The sequence below is a fragment of the Hemitrygon akajei genome, chromosome 17 (assembly GCF_048418815.1).
Source record: "Hemitrygon akajei chromosome 17, sHemAka1.3, whole genome shotgun sequence".
In the NCBI taxonomy this organism is placed as follows: Eukaryota; Metazoa; Chordata; class Chondrichthyes; order Myliobatiformes; family Dasyatidae; genus Hemitrygon; species Hemitrygon akajei.
The window spans coordinates 28,190,053-28,208,981 of NC_133140.1; the positions used below are offsets into that span (position 1 = coordinate 28,190,053).

The window sequence follows — 18,929 nt, forward strand, 5'->3', positions numbered from 1 at the left end:
TCCGCATCTCTGTTTTAAATGGCCTACCCCTTATTCTTAAACTGTGGCCTCAAGTTCTGGACTCACCCATCAGCAGGAACATGCTTCCTGCCTCCAATGTGTCCAATCCCTTAATAATCTTATATGTTTCAATCAGATCCCCTCTCATCCTTCTAAATTCCAGTGTATACAAGCCCAGTCGCTCCAATCTTTCAACATATGACAGTCCCGTCATTCCGAGAATTAACCTTGTGAACCTACGCTGCACTCCCTCAATAGCAAGAATGTCCTTCCTCAAATCTGGAGACCAAAACTGCACACAGTACTCCAGGTGTGGTCTCACCAGGGCCCTGTACAACTGCAGAAGGACCTCTTTACTCCTATACTCAATTCCTCTTGTTATAAAAGCCAACATGCCATTAGCTTTCTTCACTGCCTGCTGTACCTGCATGCTAGCTTTCATTGACTGATGTACAAGAACACCTAGATCTCGTTGTACTTCCCCTTTTCCTAACTTGACTCCATTTAGATAGTAATCTGCCTTCCTGTTCTTGCCACCAAAGTGGATAACCTCACATTTATCCACATTAAACTGCATCTGCCATACATTTGCCCACTCACCCAACCTGTCCAAGTCACCCTGCATTCTCATAACATCCTCCTGACATTTCACACTGCCACCCAGCTTTGTGTCATCAGCAAATTTGCTAATGTTACTTTTACCCCCCTTCATCTAAATCATTAATGTATATTGTAAACAGCTGCGGTCCCAGCACCGAACCTTGCGGTACCCCACTGGTCACAGCCTGCCATTCCGAAAGGGACCCGTTAATCACAACTCTTTGTTTCCTGTCAGCCAGCCAATTTTCAATCCATGTCAGTACTCTGCCCCCAATACCATGTGCCCTAATTTTGCCCACTAATCTCCTATGTGGGACTTTATCAAAAGTTTTCTGGAAGTCCAGGTACACTACATCCACTGGCTCTCCCTTGTCCATTTTCATAGTTACATCCTCAAAAAACTCCAGAAGTTTAGTCAAGCATGATTTTCCATTCATAAATCCATGTGACTCGGTCTGATCCTTCTACTGCTATCCAAATGTGTCGTAATTTCCTCTTTTATAATTGACTCCAGCATCTTTCCCACCACTGACATCAGGCTAACCGGTCTATAATTCCCTGTTTTCTCTCTCCTTCCTTTCTTGAAAAGTGGGACAACATTAGCCACCCTCCAATCAGCAGGAACTGTTCCTGAATCTATAGAACATTGGAAAATGATTACCAATGCATCCACGATTTCTAGAGCCACCTCTTTAAGTACCCTGGGATGCAGACCATCAGATCCCGGGGACTTATCAGCCTTCAGACTCAACAGTCTATCCAACACCGTTTCTTGCCTAGTATAAATTTCCTTCAGTTCATCCTTTACCCCAGTTCCTTTGGCCACTATTACATCTGGGAGATTGTTTCCCTAGTGAAGACAGATCCAAAGTACCTGTTCAACTTATCTTCCATTATTGGAGTATAAAAGTTGCATTGTTTGCTGTGTAACCAAAACTATGTAGTCAGCTTTGAACTTGCTATTTGGTATGCATGTATCCAATTTAGTAGGAGAATGAAATCTTAAGAATGTAGAAGACAATGGTGTGTTAATGAGAGGTAGCTAAGAGATGTAGATTAGAACATGATTAAGTCAATAGGTAGAAACAATAGTGGCGGATGTACTTGTGATACGTAACTATAGACCGATTGGATATGCTAATAACCAGGAGATTGCTATAAAAAATGCTATGTACAAGGATCGGCGGGTAATCAGCGACTAGAGCTCAATGACTGTCTCAGCTTTGATTTACAAATTAAAGTTTAACCCTTCTTGAAGAATCTTCTGCGTCTCCTGGTCGTTTGTGGGGCACGAGAAACCACGACAAAATTGGCGACCGCGGCAGGACCGGAAAGAGACCCGCGGAAAGGAAACGGCAGATTGGGGACGCTTCCCAGTCCTCTATGGACCCCCACAAGGCTAACAGAATTAAGGGTGCACCCAAACAAAAGGTAAGCGCTTTTTGCGACAATTTGGACTAAGAATTCTGTTGGTTTTGGGGAGGTCTTGGAGTCTCAGAAGTGTGGAACCACTGTCGAAGGGTCTCTCCGGTCCAAAGAATCTGGCAGAATTGGGGGTTAACAGGAGGCTCAGAGGATTGATCAAGAACACTGCAGTGAGGGTAAGTACAAATAAGTTAATAAGAAGTTAAGTTAAGAAAAATTCCACATGGTGTTGGTAAGTCCCTGCGGATACCGCTTCGTATGAAACGAAAGTCTGAACGGGCAGGGAAAGGAAAATAGAGAAAATCCTCGTGGATACCGCCTTAAGAAATAAGGGTCTTAATAGACGAGGTGCAAAGAGAAAGTTCTGTGGATACCGCTCTGAATAGAGGTCTGTACGGGCAGAACAGAATAGGAAACAAGGACAGTCCAGTATATAGTTTAAAGCGCTGGTTGGTAGATAGACGATAGACTAGGCATAGAATTAGAGTAAATAATATCCGGTAAACGAACTGTGTGAATCTCTGAAATACCTTAAAAAGAGAGAACAACATGACAGGTAAAGGAACGGCAGTAGAGATTCTGAGCAAAACATTCCCGGTAAATAAGTATGAGATCACAAAAACTTCAGAAAAATGGGAAAAGAGAACCAAAAACCTGGTCACAAAATGGCCAAGAGAAGGAACGTTTGATGTAAGCTTGTGCGAAGAAATGGAGGCACTAATTAAAAATTACAAACCAAAAGATAAATCTAAGAAAAGAGGGCAAAAAAGAGAACGAGAAATGGAAGTGCTAAAACTCTTCAGAACGGAGGGAAAAAGGCTGAGGAAGACAGGTAGAATATTGATTACAAGCGAGGAAGACACTAAGGTGCTGGAGAAACAGCCTGTTAGAGAGAGAGAAGGGTACGGTGAGAAGCTGGCTTCAGCTCCATACCCGCATGTGAAAGAAACAGTAAAGCCCCCTGCTGACGGGAACAGTAAACATGCAGGGAGAAGTACAAGTTTGGGATAATGAGGAAAAAAGACAATACGAGAAGGAAAAAGCGGTGATATGGAAGGAGATACAGGCAGAAAGGATAAAGGTGGAATAGGCAAAGAGAGAAATGAAAGAAGAGATTGAATGGATGAAATACTTGAGAGAGGAAAAGGAGTATGAGGAGTATCGGTTATACTATAGAAATGAACAGACTAGAAAAGAAAGTGGCTCATCAGGGCAGGAAGAGATGAGGCATTCAAGAGGAAGTGGAAAAAAGATAGGAGATGAGAGTCTTGGAGAAACAGAAGAGAGAAGGGAATCAAGCACGAGTAAGGATCATGAGGAGTCCCTGCCACAGGTGTACAGACACGAACAGGAAGAAAGAGAAGGTGACTCATTGGAGGAGCAAGAGTTAAGTGGAGAGAGAGAGGATGCGAGAATTTGTGGGGAAGAGGTAGGAGGCAGAAGCCTAGAAGAGCAGAAGGAGGCGGTAGGGAAGCGACTTGCAGAAGTAGAGAGAGAGCTAGATAAGTTACTGAGAGGCGATTGCCAGAGGAGATGTGAAAAGTACTCCAGGGGCCTACCAAGTATTGAATCAAGACAGAAAGGAAGGACTCCACAGGGAGACCGAGGGAAGAAGAGGACCCGGGAGAAATTTGTGTGGGAGGCAGTAAAGACATACCCTGAGACAGATGGGGAGTCAGGCGAGGAGGAGAGCCAGGGCAGGTGGGAAGAAGGAGGAAGAATGATGCCGTTGTTAGTTAAAGGATCAGGACAAGTGCAGTACATCCCTTGGGGATCCCAGGATCTAGAAGGGCTGAAAAACACTCTGCCCAATCTACATGAAGGAGCAGGGAAATGGATTAGAGCCTTTGAAGAAGAAACGGCGGGAAGATTATTGGCTATGGGAGATTTGAAGGCACTATTGATAAGGTTGATGGGAACCTCCAAATTTAACGAACTATTGGAAATGGCTGGCATAGTAAACTCGAACGACCCGAGAACTGATGAAGACGGGTTTGACAGAGTGAGGCAGAGGGTAGGGCAGGCCCCCAGGAAGCTTTATCCATCCAAAGTGGACCCCAAAGCCTTAAAGGGGGATCCACTGGGAGACACTGACAACCCAGCAGCCTACGTAGAAAACCAGTTGAAAAGGTGGAGACTGGAGACTGAGCAAGAGGTGGAAAATAGCTTATTTATCACCACACTGTTCCAACATAGCATTTTGGATGCAATGCCTCCACAAGTAAAATCCAAACTGGAGGAAGTGGTTGGGCTGATGTCAATGACCCCACAAGAATTTAGAGACCACGTAGTTCATGCGGTTGAGAAATACCGGAAAGACAAACAAAGGTTGGCTGAGCAGCAGGAAGAGGTGCAAAGAAAGTTAATACAAATGCAGCTCGAAGAACTCAAAAAGAAGGAAAAAGAGAAAAGCAAAAAGATGCTGCCAGCAACCACCGGTCCGAGTACAGCCATCAAACTGGATGAAGCACTGCTATATGGAGGAACCGATCATACTGTAAGACAAGGGCCGGAAAACCCCTTGCCAATAATCAATGTCTTTGGAGGAGCATTCCCACAGATGTCCTATCAGGAACAGACTAAATTCAAACAGCCCAGACAGGACTGGAAGTCCCAAGGAGGGGGACAGAGGAGCTATGGGCAGAGGGGACCAGTGAGGAAACAGTGGTAAGAGAGGTAGAGAGATTGTGCTGGGGATGTAATCAGCCAGGTCACATGAGAAGAGATTGTCCGTTTACACCATGGCCTGTCACACACCAGCAGGAACCGATAAGGGAACTAAAGTTTAGCCAAGGACCAGCCCCCACAGGCCCAAGCGGACCTGTGAACCCCTATGCGAGGTATTAGGGGTGCCCCGAGAACTCGAGTGGGAAGGGACATTACCCAATGATAACAAGGGAGGCAGATGAGGAACCCATTGTTCAGGTTATGTTAGAAGGGCAACTGACACCAATGATGATAGATACTGGAGCCACGTACACTTGTGTACAGCCACAGTATGCCCTTCACCTTCCCATGTCAGGAAAGTTTATTAAGATGGTAGGGTTCTCGGGGAAAACACAGTTGACACAGTGCACGGCTCCAGTGCAGTTGAGAATGGGAAATAAAGGAATTGTTTTGCCGGTGCTAGTATTTAAAGGAACTCCGATTAATTTGTTAGGCAGAGATGCCTTATTGAAACTGGAATTAAAATTAGAATGCACCAGAAATGGGCTGAGTGTGGAAAGAGCAGGGGCTCAATTGATAGTGCGAGAAGACAAGAAGGCTAATGTCTTTTGGATAGGAGACATCGCAGATCAGATTCAGGAAACCTGGGAAAAATGGAAAAAGGGCATGCAGGCTATATTACCCAGGGCGGTAATGCCCAAATCTGAGCTACATTGTACAGTGATTTTTGACGAGACTCAGAACAGGGAGTTAGAGGAGAGATGGCACCTGGAGGCATGTACCCAACAGCACCTGGAAGGGGAGGCTGTGATAATTGGAAAGCAAGGGGCAGCTTTACAAGTTAAGTGGAACACCTTTTTAGAAAAATGGTACAGGATACCGGAGGCTGCGCCCCATGTAACGTTGTTGGTAAACAAGGGATATCAGTCTAAAGACTTAGGACCCTTAGTTAAGAGTGCTGAAACCGTAACAGCGTGGAGGAAAATCACGCCAGAGGTGTGGATATCAGAAGACAACAATTGCATTAAAATAATGGTAAGTGTAGATATGGTAGGGACAGTGAGAGAGGTCGAAATAACTCCCCAACCACACATGCCATTGCTGGGAAAGGAAAGAGGCCAGCAGAAAGATAGAAGGTTAGATGAGTTGCCATCTATTCTGTGGTCACAGCATGACATGGACGTAGGGAAAATAAAAACAGCTAGTCCGGTGGAAATAAGGCTGAAAAAAGGAGCAATTCCACCCAGGAGACCACAATACCCTCTAAGACCAGAAGCAGAAGAGGGAATAGCATCGACAGTGCAGGGGTTGCTTGAAATAGGAGTGCTTAAAAGAACAAACAGTCCATGCAATACCCCGTTGCTGCCGGTCTCAAAAGCAGATAAATCTAAGTGGAGATTGGTGCATGATTTGCGAGCGGTAAATGATGTGGTAGAGGACTGGCCAGCAGTAGTCCCCAACCCACACACGCTTTTGACTAATGTTCCACCAGAAGCAAGTTACTTTTCAGTGATTGATTTGTGTTCGGCTTTCTTCAGCATTCCTCTGGCCGACCAGTGTCAGTATCTGTTTGCATTTACTTACAGAGGTGCTCAGTATACCTATACCAGAATGCCGCAATGGTTTAAACATTCACCACACGTTTTTAATCAGGTGTTGAAGGCAGACCTAGAGGGCATACCATTGGAAAGTACATTGTTACAGTATGTGGATGACCTGTTGATTTGCTCCCACAGTGAGGAACAGTGTGAGCAGGACACTATAACTCTGTTAGAGAAGCTGGCGCATGGAGGACATAAAGTATCCAAAAAGAAACTGCAATTCTGCACGCAGCAAGTGGAGTACTTAGGCAGGGTAATATCCAAGGGAGTGAAGGCGATAGCACCAGATCAGATTGAGGCAATAACTAAGGCCCCAAAACCCCAGACTGTAGGGCAGATGATGACGTTTTTGGGAATGGCAGGGTACAGCTCAGGTTGAATAGGAGAATATGCTGAGATTGAGATTGTGGCACCTTTGAGAAAGATAATGAAAGAAGCAGGACATACAAATTTGAAGAATGGCTTACAGTGGAATGAAGAGGCGGAGATAGCTTTCAATACTATTAAGCAGGAATTGCAGTCAGCACCAGCATTAGCTTTGCCTGACTACGAGAAGGTTTTTCATTTGAATGTACCCAACCGACAGGAGGGCTACGTCACAGCGGTTCTAACGCAAGAGACAGGCACAGGAAAAGCAAAGCAGCCGATAGCATACTACAGTACGAGACTAGATGAGGTGGCTCAGGGGTATCCACCCTGTTATCAGGGATTGGCGGCGCTGTACTATGCATATGAAAAGGCATCATCTGTAACCCTGGGCTATCCTGTGACTCTGTACACACACCACAAAAGTAGCAGAATTGCTGGAAAGAGGGAAATTTGTGCTGACGCCAGCCAGGATAGCAGCGTATCAGATGCTATTGACATTTCCAGACATAACTATACAGAGATGCACTATGAGTAATATAGCCGATTTTGTCCCTTTGGGCTATGAAGGAGAACCCCATGATTGTGTAGGGAAGACGATGGCATTTGCCAAATTGAGAGCAGATTTACGGTCAGAACCACTAGAGGAGGGGGTCTCAAGATGGCGCTCATACCGCTTCTAGGCTTTGCTCCAAACCTTTTAAGTCTTTTTAACCTACAAACACCCCTTAAAGGATCTTTTTATACTTATTCTAAAGGGGTCTAAACATACAGAATTTTTCTTTTTAACTACCGTAGATTCCGGATTTTAAGCCGCTACTTTTTTCCCACATTTTGAACTGCTTTGAACTTTGCGGCCTTTAATACGGAGCGGCTAATGCATTATTTTTTTTCATGCCGCCTCGTAAACATTTTGCCTCGTAACAGTAGACCAATAAAATTGATGAGTAGTTCACAGAGGTCCAATGAAATTGTACAATAAATCAAGCGCACTTTCACAATTAAATTATTGTAGATCAGTCATTTGTACTCACCCTCATCAACATGGAAAACACTCGAAGAAAAGCATTGTGCTGCCTTTATGGCAGTTATTTAGTTTATAATATTTTCGCTTAGTAATTCATTTTCTAGTTAAAGTTAGAAGAGTTTTAACTATATTTGTTTTCTGTACTACATCGCGGGATGCTATGACGTCACACCCGGTTTCGCCGCGTCTTGTGGGATACCAGTTTGCGATAAACGGAAAGGAGGGGGGGGAGCGGCGGAGCCAAAACGCTGCTTTTAAGTTAAAGGCGATCAATAACTTTTCCTGGTAGGCTGCAGTATATATATTTTTTACCAGTCGTTAGGAGATATTGGAATGTTGTTCAGTAAAGAAGTATACGCAACGTATATTTAAAAGTAGCCGCGTTACGGGCACGGTTCGAAAAAAAGCATTTGCAATATGTATTTGTTTTTGTTACCATATGGATTTAATTAAAAGTTAAAAAATCCTCACGTGTAATATCTTTCTGTGTAAATATCTCATATTACAACGTGGGACACCTGCGGCCGAAAATCCGGTGCAGCCGAAAATCCGGTGCGGCCTAAAATCCGGTGCGGCCTTTACAAGTAAAAAATTGATTTTATTTCTAAAATTAGAGCCAGCGGCTTTTAATCAGGTGCGCTCTGTAGTCCGGAATCTACGGTATTTGAATTATTTTCAACTTGCTGAAATGTCTAGAGCAAAAGAATTGAAACAGACGAAAGAACCGATAACTTTAGAATCAATTGTGAAGCTTATAGAAGACAAATTTAAAGATCTGGAGAGAAAAATAACCGTAAAGTTTTTTCGGTTTGATGAGCGTTTGAAACTAGTTGAAGAAAAGCTCCAGACACTTTCACTGGAATCACAAAAACAACAAGCAAGTATTTTGACTCTTGAAGAAGCCGCTCGCAAGAAAGATCGTATAATTGAAAAAATACTAGAAGAGCAAACTTCGACTTCTCAACAGATGGATCGTTATAAAGTTAAAATTACTGATTTGGAAAATCGCTCTCGAAGACAAAATCTTCGATTAATTGGGATTCCGGAAAAACTTGAGAGCGGTGATCTTACCGTTTTCTTCTCTAAATTTCTAATGGATGTCTTGGGTCCAGAGGTACTGGACTCTCCCCCAGTAATCGATCGGGCACACCGTGTCTCCCGTTTTCGGTCGGATTCAAGTTTGAAACCACGATATGTAATTCTTCGGATCTATTACCCTCATATCAAAGAACGTTTGATTCGGGCGGCTCGAAAAAAAGGTATGATCAGCTATCAAGAGTTTAAATTTCGCATTCTGGAAGATTATAGCCCTGAAGTCTTAAGGGCAAGAATGGCTTTTAGATCGGTTATGTCAAAATTTCACCAGAAAGGCTGCAAGCAAGCGCTGTTATTTCCAGCACACTTGAGAGTCACTCTTGATGACAGAACTTTTCGGCTGTTTAAATCTCCAGCGGATGCTCAAAGTTTCTTGGAACAATGACATTCTATCGGGCTGACTAATGTAATTTAGCCTATAGATTTGGATCTGTTACAGAATGATGTTTGGGTTTTTTTTGGGTATGGCTTACATGTATTTCTTATATACGGTTAAAGCTCTTTTTGCTCGGTTCATTTTGACTTTATTATTTTTCCATATTATTAATCTATTAGCATTGAAAATAACTTATTAGGGTTTTTTTTCTCCTTTTTGCTTTTCTTTTTAAGCTGATATACGCTTTTTTATACTCTTAACATTTAAATATTAAGATTTTTTAAAAAAATGTCGTTTCTTCTTCCCGGCAGACTTTAGTGCTTGGAACGTCATATCTGTTTTGATGTGTTGGAAAGTTTTAAACTTTCATTTAAAATACCAATCCAGTATTAGTCATTTATGGGTTTTATCGTTTTAATTCTTTTTAACCCTTTTGTTTATATACATTTATAAAACTAATTTTATATTTTAACTTTTGTTATACCAACCCTCTCTTATAATGTGGGTTGTTTGTATTTTTTTTTAACTTTGTTGTGTCTGAGTTGCCGTCTTGAGACACGGGGGTAATTTTAGTGTTAGATTGCTTGCTTGCCTCTTTTTGGCTTTTTTCCTGGGGTTTTGAGGGTGGAGGGAGGGGGATTTTTCTTTTCTTTTTGCTTGCTTTCTGCTTAGTTTTATTTCATGGGCTTATATGAAACTACAAAAATGGTCGCAGTGCCGTGACTTCCGGTTTCTCCTTGAACTTACTTCCTTCTTCCGGGTTCATGAGTTCACTTTTTTTTCAAACTTATGTGTTAATTGTAATAAATATTGTCAATATGGATAGGACTATTAACTTTGTTTCTTGGAATACTAATGGTTTAAATCATCCGATCAAACGGAAAAAAACATTCAAAGTATTCCATAGAATGAATGCTAATGTTATTTTTGTACAAGAGACTCATGTAAGGAAGGTGGATAGTCAACAGTTGTTTAGGTTTTGGAAGGGCCAACAGTATCACTCAAATTCGCAAACCAAAGTGAGAGGTGTTTCCATTTTTATAGATTCATCAACTTCTTTTATACATCATGAAACAATTTCAGATCCGCAAGGTAGATTTTTGCTTATTACTGGTCTACTTTTTAATCAAAAAGTTGTTTTAGTTAATGTTTATGCTCCAAATACTGATTGTCCTGAATTTTTTAAATGTTTATTTACATCCTTTCCTAATTTGAATCAATATAGATTGGTAATGGGTGGGGATTTTAACTGTTGTTTAAACCCTTTGATGGATAGATCCAAGCCCACCCAAACTCTTCCGAATAAATCGGCTTCTCTCATTAACTCTTTTATGATTGATTCAGCTATTTGTGAAATTTGGCGTTTTTTACACCCTAACGACAAAGAGTTTTCATACTTTTCCCATGTTTACCATAATTACTCAAGAATTGATTACTTTTTCATTGATCACCATTTACTTACAGATGTTATGGATTGTAAATATGACTATTACCATATCTGATCATGCACCTTTGAAGTTATCTATTAAGATGACGGATTCATATATTAATACTAAAGGTTGGAGGTTTAATCCTGTTTTATTGCAGGATCCTGACTTTGTCAACTTTATTAAACAGCAAATTGATTTGTTTTTCTCAACAAATTTTACAGCAGAGATCTCTAGTGGAACTTTGTGGGATACTTTTAAGGCATATATTCGTGGACAGATTATTTCATATTCTGCTGGAGTTAGGAAACGAACTAATTCTAAAATATTAATACTAGTTGATAAAATCAAAGCAATTGACAAGATTTATTCAATGACCCCTAGCAAAGAACTTTATAAAGAAAGAGTGGAACTTCAAATGGAGCATAGCTTACTATTATCCTCCTCGATTGAAAGTCAGTTAATTAAATCAAAAGCCCAATTCTATATATATGGAGATAAGTCTGGTAAATTACTAGCTAATCAATTGAAAATTGTTTCGGCTAAACGACAGATTACTAGGATTCGTAAACAAGATGGTACTTTGACGATCGATCACAAAGAGATAAATAAAGCCTTTCAAGATTTTTATAATTCCTTATATCAATCAGAATGTACTAAGGACTCTTCTATAATAAATGAATTTTTAAGGAAATTGAATATTCCAAAAGTAACTGTTGAGGATAGTGTATTTTTGGATACACCTATTACGGAGTCTGAAATAGAAAAGGCTATTTTTTCAATGAATTTGGGTAAAGCTTCTGGTCCAGATGGTTTTTCTACAGAATTTTTAAAATCTTTTTCTTCCATACTTTCTCCTTGGCTTTGTAAAATTTTTAAAGATGCATTAAGTATAGGTAAACTACCACAATCTTTTTATGAAGCTTTTATTTCTTTAATTCTTAAAAAAGATAAAGACCCTACTGAATGCGCATCCTATCGGCCTATATCCTTGTTGAATATGGATTTTAAGATTTATAGTAAAATTTTGGCTATTAGATTAGAAAATATATTACCTCAAATTATTTCTGAAGACCAGACTGGATTTATTAAAAATCGCTATTCATCTTTTAACATTAGAAAATTAATTAATATTATTTATACCTCTTCATCTAAAATACCAGAATGTGTCATTTCTTTAGATGCCGAAAAAGCATTTGATAGAGTCGAATGGCCATATTTATTTAATACAATGCAACATTTTAATTTTAGTTCAAAATTTATATCATGAATTAAATTAATATACCATAAACCCCTAGCTTCGGTTTTTACCAATAATCAAAGATCTCCTTTTTTTCAGCTATTTCGTGGTACAAGGCAAGGTTGTCCTTTAAGTCCTTTATTATTTGACATTGCTTTAGAACCCTTGGCTATAGCTATTCGTGAATCACCCAATATTTTCGGTATTACCCGTGGGGAGACGACGTATAAGGTATCATTATATGCGGATGACTTGTTATTATATATATCTGACCCTGAAAGATCTATTCCTGCTATTTCTTCTTTGCTCGCTCAATTTAGTAACTTTTCTGGTTATAAATTGAATTTTAATAAGAGTGAACTATTTCCATTAAATATGCAAGTTCCAATTTATAATCATGTACCATATAGAATTGTTACAGATTATTTTACTTATTTAGATATTAAAATTACTAAAAAACATAAAGATTTATTTAAAATTAATTTTCTGCCTTTAATCGATCAAATTAAGCAACTTGCTAATAGGTGGTCTCCATTATCTTGTCTTTGGTAGGCAGAGTTAATGCCATTAAGATGATGATACTACCTAAATTTTTATATTTATTTCAAGCATTACCAATTTTTATTCCTAAATCTTTTTTTGATATGGTTGACTCTAAAATATCTTTTTATTTGTGGCAGAACAAAAATCCTAGACTAGGCAAAAAATATTTACAGAAGCCTAAGAAGGAGGGCGGCTTGGCTCTACCAAACTTAAGATTTTACTATTGGGCAGTTAATATACGGTATTTAATATTCTGGACACAAGAATCGACTACAGCTGCTTGCCCACAATGGGTAAATTTGGAATGTAAATCTGTGCAAGATTTTTCATTGATCTCAATCTTAGGACCTTCACTTCCTTTTTCGTTATTTAAAATGAATAAACAGATAACTAATCCCATAGTCAAGTATACATTACGAATTTGGTTTCAATTTCGTAAATTTTTTGGCTTGAATAAGTTTATGCTGTCATGTCCTATAATATCTAACTACTTCTTTCGGCCTTCATCTATAGATCAAGCTTTTCTATTATGGAAAACAAAAGGTATAACATGTTTTCGTGATCTGTTTTTGGATGATAACATTATGTTCTTTGAACAGCTATCTAATAAATATAATTTACCTAAAACCCATTTTTTTAGATATTTGCAACTTAGAAATTTTCTGTATAATGAATTAAAGTCTTTTTCGAAAGAATGTCCATTGGACATTACAGAAAGAATTTTAGCCCTCAATCCTTGTCAAAAGGGTTTAGTAGCTATCATTTATAATATGATTATGAGTGTACAGCCAGATGTATCAGAAAAAATTAAGAAGGAATGGCAAGAAGAATTGCATTGTCCTATATCTACTGAGCAATGGGAAAAATTTTTATCATTGGTAAATTCGTCCTCTATTTGTGCTAAACATGCCCTAATACAATTTAAGGTTGTACATAGAGCTCACATGTCTAAAGATAAACTTGTTCAATTTTATTATGTTAATTCAACCTGTGACAGATGTCATTCTGATGTTGCTTCATTGACTCATATGTTTTGGTCTTGTCCTTGTTTACAAAATTATTGGAAAGATATTTTTAATATTATTTCAAGAGTTTTAAATATCAATTTCCAACCGCATCCTTTTACTGCAATTTTTGGTTTACCAATGATAGATAATAATCGTTTATCCGCTTCATCTCAACGAATAATTGCATTTGTTACATTAATGGCTAGAAGATCTATTTTACTGAATTGGAAAGAAATTAACCCTCCAACTGTATTTCAGTGGTTTTCTCAAACTATTTCTTGTCTGAGTTTAGAAAAAATTAGAAGTGTGGTTTTTGATTCTTCAGTTAAATTTGAGGAAACTTGTATTCAACATTTTCATATGAGTTAAATGGTCTGATCCTAAACCTTACTGTTATTATCCTTAATTATTTGGATGGAGGTTCAGAGTTATCGGCACTACTGTATGTATTTAACATTATGCAATTGCCCATGTTGGTTAGTTTTTTTTAAAGTTTTCTTTTAGTTTTTTTTGGGTTTTTTTTTTCTCTTTTTCGATTCTTTTACATTAATACTATGAGTTTGGGAGGCTTTATATATTGATTATTACATATCTGATTGTCTATTTAAACTATTAATTATGTACTCTCAAACGTTTTGTATTCATATTTCACTTATGTTTTTCTTAAAATTAATAAAAAGATTTAAAAAGAAAGAAAAGAACCACTAGAGGATGTAGATAAAAAGGTTCTGTTCGTAGATGGCTCTTGTTATAGGGATTATGATGGAAATCATGCAGGGTTCTCAGTAGTGCAGCAGGATCAGTCGAGCTATAAGATTATTAGGATGGAGTCCTGTCCCCAACCGTGTTCCACCCAACTAGCGGAAATCAAAGCCCTGACAGCTGCGTGTGAAGTGATGGAAGGTGAGAAAGTAGACATCTATACTGATTCGGCATATGCTCATGGAGTATGCCATTTGTTCGGGGCAGTGTGGAAACAGAGAGGTTTTAAAAAAAGCAATGGAGATCACATACAACATTGTCAGCAAATTCTAGACTTAATAAAAGCCATAATGAAACCTAAAGCGTTGGCTATAGTAAAATGCCAGGCACATAAAAAGGGAAATGATGTAATAACAAAGGGACATCTAGCTGCGGACGAGGCAGCCAGAAAAGCATCTGGATGTACATCAGCTGTCATTGCCCCCCAGGTAAGCCTAGCTCCAGAACCTGTGGTAGAGGACCTAATTGAAATACAAGGTAAGGCAACTTTGGCAGAACAGACAATGTGGAGACGAAGGGGGGGCCAAGCAGAACCCGGAAGGCTTGTGGAGCATGGAAGACGGTTTGTTGGTAGCGCCCACCCCTCTACTGACGATTCTGATTTCAAAAGCACATGGGATTGACCATTGTGCAAGGGGGGAAGTGATAAAGAAAATAAAGAAGGATGGTTTTTGGTCACCTTATTTACAGGCTTCAGTGGACTTTGTCTTGTCACAGTGCGAGGTATGCACACAGAATGCAGGGTTCGGACATCAGTTATTTGACTGGTTAGGAAGTAGACTCGGAAGATGGGGAGCATGGCTGACTAAAATGGCAATAACTGTCAGTATTGTATTGTTGAGCTGTGCGCTTGTGCTGTGCTGTTTTCTTCCTTGTCTCAAGTCTCTTGTAGTGCGTGCTGCAACCAAACAATTTCCAATGCTCGTGGCAATTACTGAAGCAAGCTCAGTGGAGAAAGAAACACCGAAAATGTATCGTTACAGCCTACAACACCTGTAGGATGAACAAGAACAAAACGACAGTGTGGGAGTAGATTGTAAGGGCTTCTGAGTTTTTTTCCCTGTCTCGGGTACAAAGGGACAGGTTTTTGGCTCAGCGGCCCAGGGTAACAGGGAGAGAATACTTTGAGGTCTTGGCGCAGAAAATGATAGTTTAACCCGAGATTTGGGAATAAGTGCTTGAGTTTATTGGGGCTTTTGTGCGCGGACTCTTAGTCTTTCTCTGTGTGAGACCCTATGGGTCTCAAAGGGGGGATAAATTGGAGTATAAAAGTTGCATTGTTTGCTGTGTAACCAAAACTATGCAGTCAGCTTTGAACTTGCTATTTGCTATGCATGTATCCAATTTAGTAGGAGAATGAAATCTTAAGAATGTAGAAGATAATGGTGTGTTCGGTGGGCAATCAGCGACTAGCTCAATGACTGTCTTAGCTTTGATTTGCAAATTAAAGTTTAACCCTTCTTGAATCTTCTGCGTCTCCTGGTCGTTTTGTGGGGCACGAGAAACCACGACACCATTTCCTTGTTCCCCATAATAAATTCACCCGTTTCTATCTTCAATGGCCCAATTTTGGTCTAAACTATTTTTTTGCTATTCACATACCTAAAGAAGCTTTTACTATCCTCCTTTATATTCTTGGCTAGTTTACCTTCGTACCTCATTTTTTCTTGCCGTATTGCCTTTTTTGTTATCTTCTGTTGCTCTTTAAAAGCTTCCCAGTCCTCCAGTTTCCCGCTCATCTTTGCTATGTTATACTTCTCTTTTATTTTTATACTGCCCTTTACTTCCCTCATCAGCCACGGCCGCCCCTTACTCCCCTTAGGATCTTTCTTCCTCTTTGGAATGAACTGATCCTGCACCTTCTGCATTATTCCTAGAAATACCTGCCATTTTTGTTCCACTGTCTTCCCTGCTAGGGTATTGTTCCATTGAACTTTGGCCAGCTCCTCCCTCATAGCTCCATAGTTCCCTTTGTTCAACTGTAATACTGACACATCCGAGTTTCCCTTCTCCTTCTCAAATTGTAGGTTAAAACATATCATATTATGGTCACTACCTCCTAATGGTTCCTTTACCTCGAGGTCCCTGATCAAATCCGGTTCATTGCACAACACTAAATCTAGAATTGCCTTCTCCCTTGTAGGCTCCAGTACAAGCTGTTCTAAGAATCCATCTCGGAGGCACTCCACAAACTCCCTTTCTTGGGGTCCAGTACCATTCTGATTCTCCCAGTCTACCTGCATGTTGAAATCCCCCATGGCAACTGTATCATTACCTTTGCGACATGCCAATTTTAACTCTTCATTCAACTTACACCCTACATCCAGACTGCTGTTTGGGGGCCTGTTGATAACTCCCATTAGGGTCTGTCTACCCTTAGAATTTCTCACTTCTATCCATACTGACTCTACATCCCCAGATTCTATGTCTCCCACCCCCCCACCCCCAGCAAAGGACTGAATATCATTCCTCACCAACAGAGCCACCCCACCCCCTCTGCCAGTCAGTCTGTCCTTTCGATAAGATGTATATCCTTGAATATTCATTTCTCAGGCCCGGTCCGCTTGAAGCCATGTCTGTTATTCCCAAAACATCGTACTTGCCAATTTCCAACTGAACCTCAAGCTCATCTACTTTATTCCTCATACTTCATGCATTCATATACAAGACTTTTGATTCGGTACTCCCCTCTCATATCAATTCCTATTTCACTTGGCCGATGTTTGTCTTCGTGTGCGTCCCCGGGCAGAGCCCGCGGATCGGGGTCCTCTGCCACGCTGCTGCTCGGGACGAAACGCGACACAAGCCCGTTCATCCTCCTCCGCAAACCCACGGCGTGCGAAGAGGAGAGTTACAGCTTCTTCCCACTGTCTGTTCTCGCACCACTCCTACACGTACAAGCTCAGGTCTCAGCCGCAATTCTTGCCAGGAGTTTAAACCATTAAACTAGCCCGTATCACTACTCCCTCCCCTCCCCTCTCCTCCTCCTCCTCCTTCTTCCTCCCCTCTCCTCCTCCTCCTTCTTCCTCCCCCCTCCTCCTCCTCCTCCTCTTCCTCCTCAGGACACCCGTCTCCAATGAGGCGGAGGGAGCGCGCAGTGGCTGCTGGGAGTTCCAGCCGGCCAATCGGAGTTGGCGAAGGCGCCTCGCCGTCCACTGAGAGGGCGGCGCGCAGTGGCTGCTGGGTCTGCGCGGGGTTGTGCTGCTGGATAGAGGGTCGCCTGGTGCCGAGGTAACCATAGCTGCCGTGTTACTTGTGGGTTCGGCCGGGCCGGTGGCGGGGGAGCGTCGGGTCCGGCCGGGCCGGTGGCGGGGGAGCGTCGGGACCTGCCGGGCCGGAGGCGGGGGAGCGTGGGGTCCGGCCGGGCCGGTGGCGGGGGAGCGTCGGGGCCGGTGGACGGAGTGTCGCTGGTACACTCGCTAGCACATGGGAAAGCAGACGTAAAGATTATAACGAAACGGGGGAATATTTAAAGCCATATTCCAGTACAGAAGGATCTCTTAACAGTATTAAAACCGAGTTAGTAAAAATAAAAGATTAATTCCGTTAAGTGTTGAATAGTTCATATATGGAATAGCTGATGGATATGGCTTAACATTTTCTACGATATATCATTACGTGATGCATCTCAAGTGTGCCTAAAATTCACTAATTCCTGTTGGTATTTGCTGTCTGGTGCTGTGTTTAAGAACAAGGAAAATAGTGGTAATGATGATTGGCAAATGCAGGAGCAGATGACTGCTGAAATTGGTGTATTGTCATATGTGATGAGAGAAAGTGAAAAGTTTGTCTTATAAGCAACACACATACAATACTAGAGGAACTCAACAGGCCAGGCAGTAGCCTGAAGCATCGACTGTAAGTCCTGCTGAAGGGTTTTGGCCTGAAATGTTGACTGTGCTCTTTTCCTAGATGCTGTCTGGCTTGCTGACTTTCTCCAGGATTTTGTGTGTGTTGCTCAGATTTCCAGTATCTGCAGGTTTTCTCTTGTTCAATCTTGTCTTGCATCCAGCTCATTCTGATAAAGTCCTTGCATAGTGCATTGAGGTAGAGCAAGATAAAGTAATAATGCAGAATATAGTGAACAGCTACAGGGAAAGTGTAGTTCAGGTAAATAAAGTGCAAGGTCATAAGATCCATTGTGAGTTTGATTCCATCATCTTATTTTACTGGGGAAAATTTCATAGTCTTGTACCTGGTGTAGAAGGTCCTTGAGATTGTTGGTACGAGCTTTTAGACTTTTGCATCTTGGGCCCAATGAAGAGAGAATGTCCATGGTGGAAGTGGTCTCCCTGCTTCAGTCTAAGATCCACTCATGTTTTAAGAAGGTAACGATAATCTCAGTGCCGAAGAAAAGCAAAGTGGCATGCCTAAATGACTATCGACCCGTGGCTCTGACATCAATTGCTATGAAGTGTTTCGAGCGATTGGTTATGGCACACATCAACCATAACCTACCGGTCAACCTCGATGCTTTGCAATTCGCCTACCGGAGCAACAGGTCAACTGCAGATGCCATCTCTCTGGCACTACGTTCCTCCTTAGAACACCTGGAGAATAAAGACGCATATGTAAGGCTCCTTTTCATTGACTACAGTTCTTCCTTTAATACCATCATTCCAAATAAACTGATTCCTATGCTCCGGAACCTGGGTCTTAGCACTCAGATCTGCAGCTGGATCTTCAAATTCCTCACAGACAGGACCCAGGCTGTAAAAATAGGGGACAAGCTCTCCTCTACAATCACTCTGAGCACCGGTGTCCCACAAGGCTGTGTACTCAGCCCCCTGCTG

At 41.0% G+C, this 18,929-nt stretch overlaps 1 protein-coding gene across 2 annotated transcripts in view; it reads left to right on the top strand.

Annotated features, from left to right (window-relative positions):
* Window positions 1-17,281: 17,281 nt before the first annotated feature.
* Window positions 17,282-18,929, top strand: part of nup93 (nucleoporin 93) — a 163,248-nt gene continuing 161,600 nt past the window's right edge. For both annotated transcript variants that reach the window (XM_073069825.1, XM_073069826.1), the window contains exon 1: window positions 17,282-17,367. The gene's annotated coding sequence lies outside the window, so the exon portion shown is untranslated. The remainder of the gene's footprint in view (window positions 17,368-18,929) is intronic.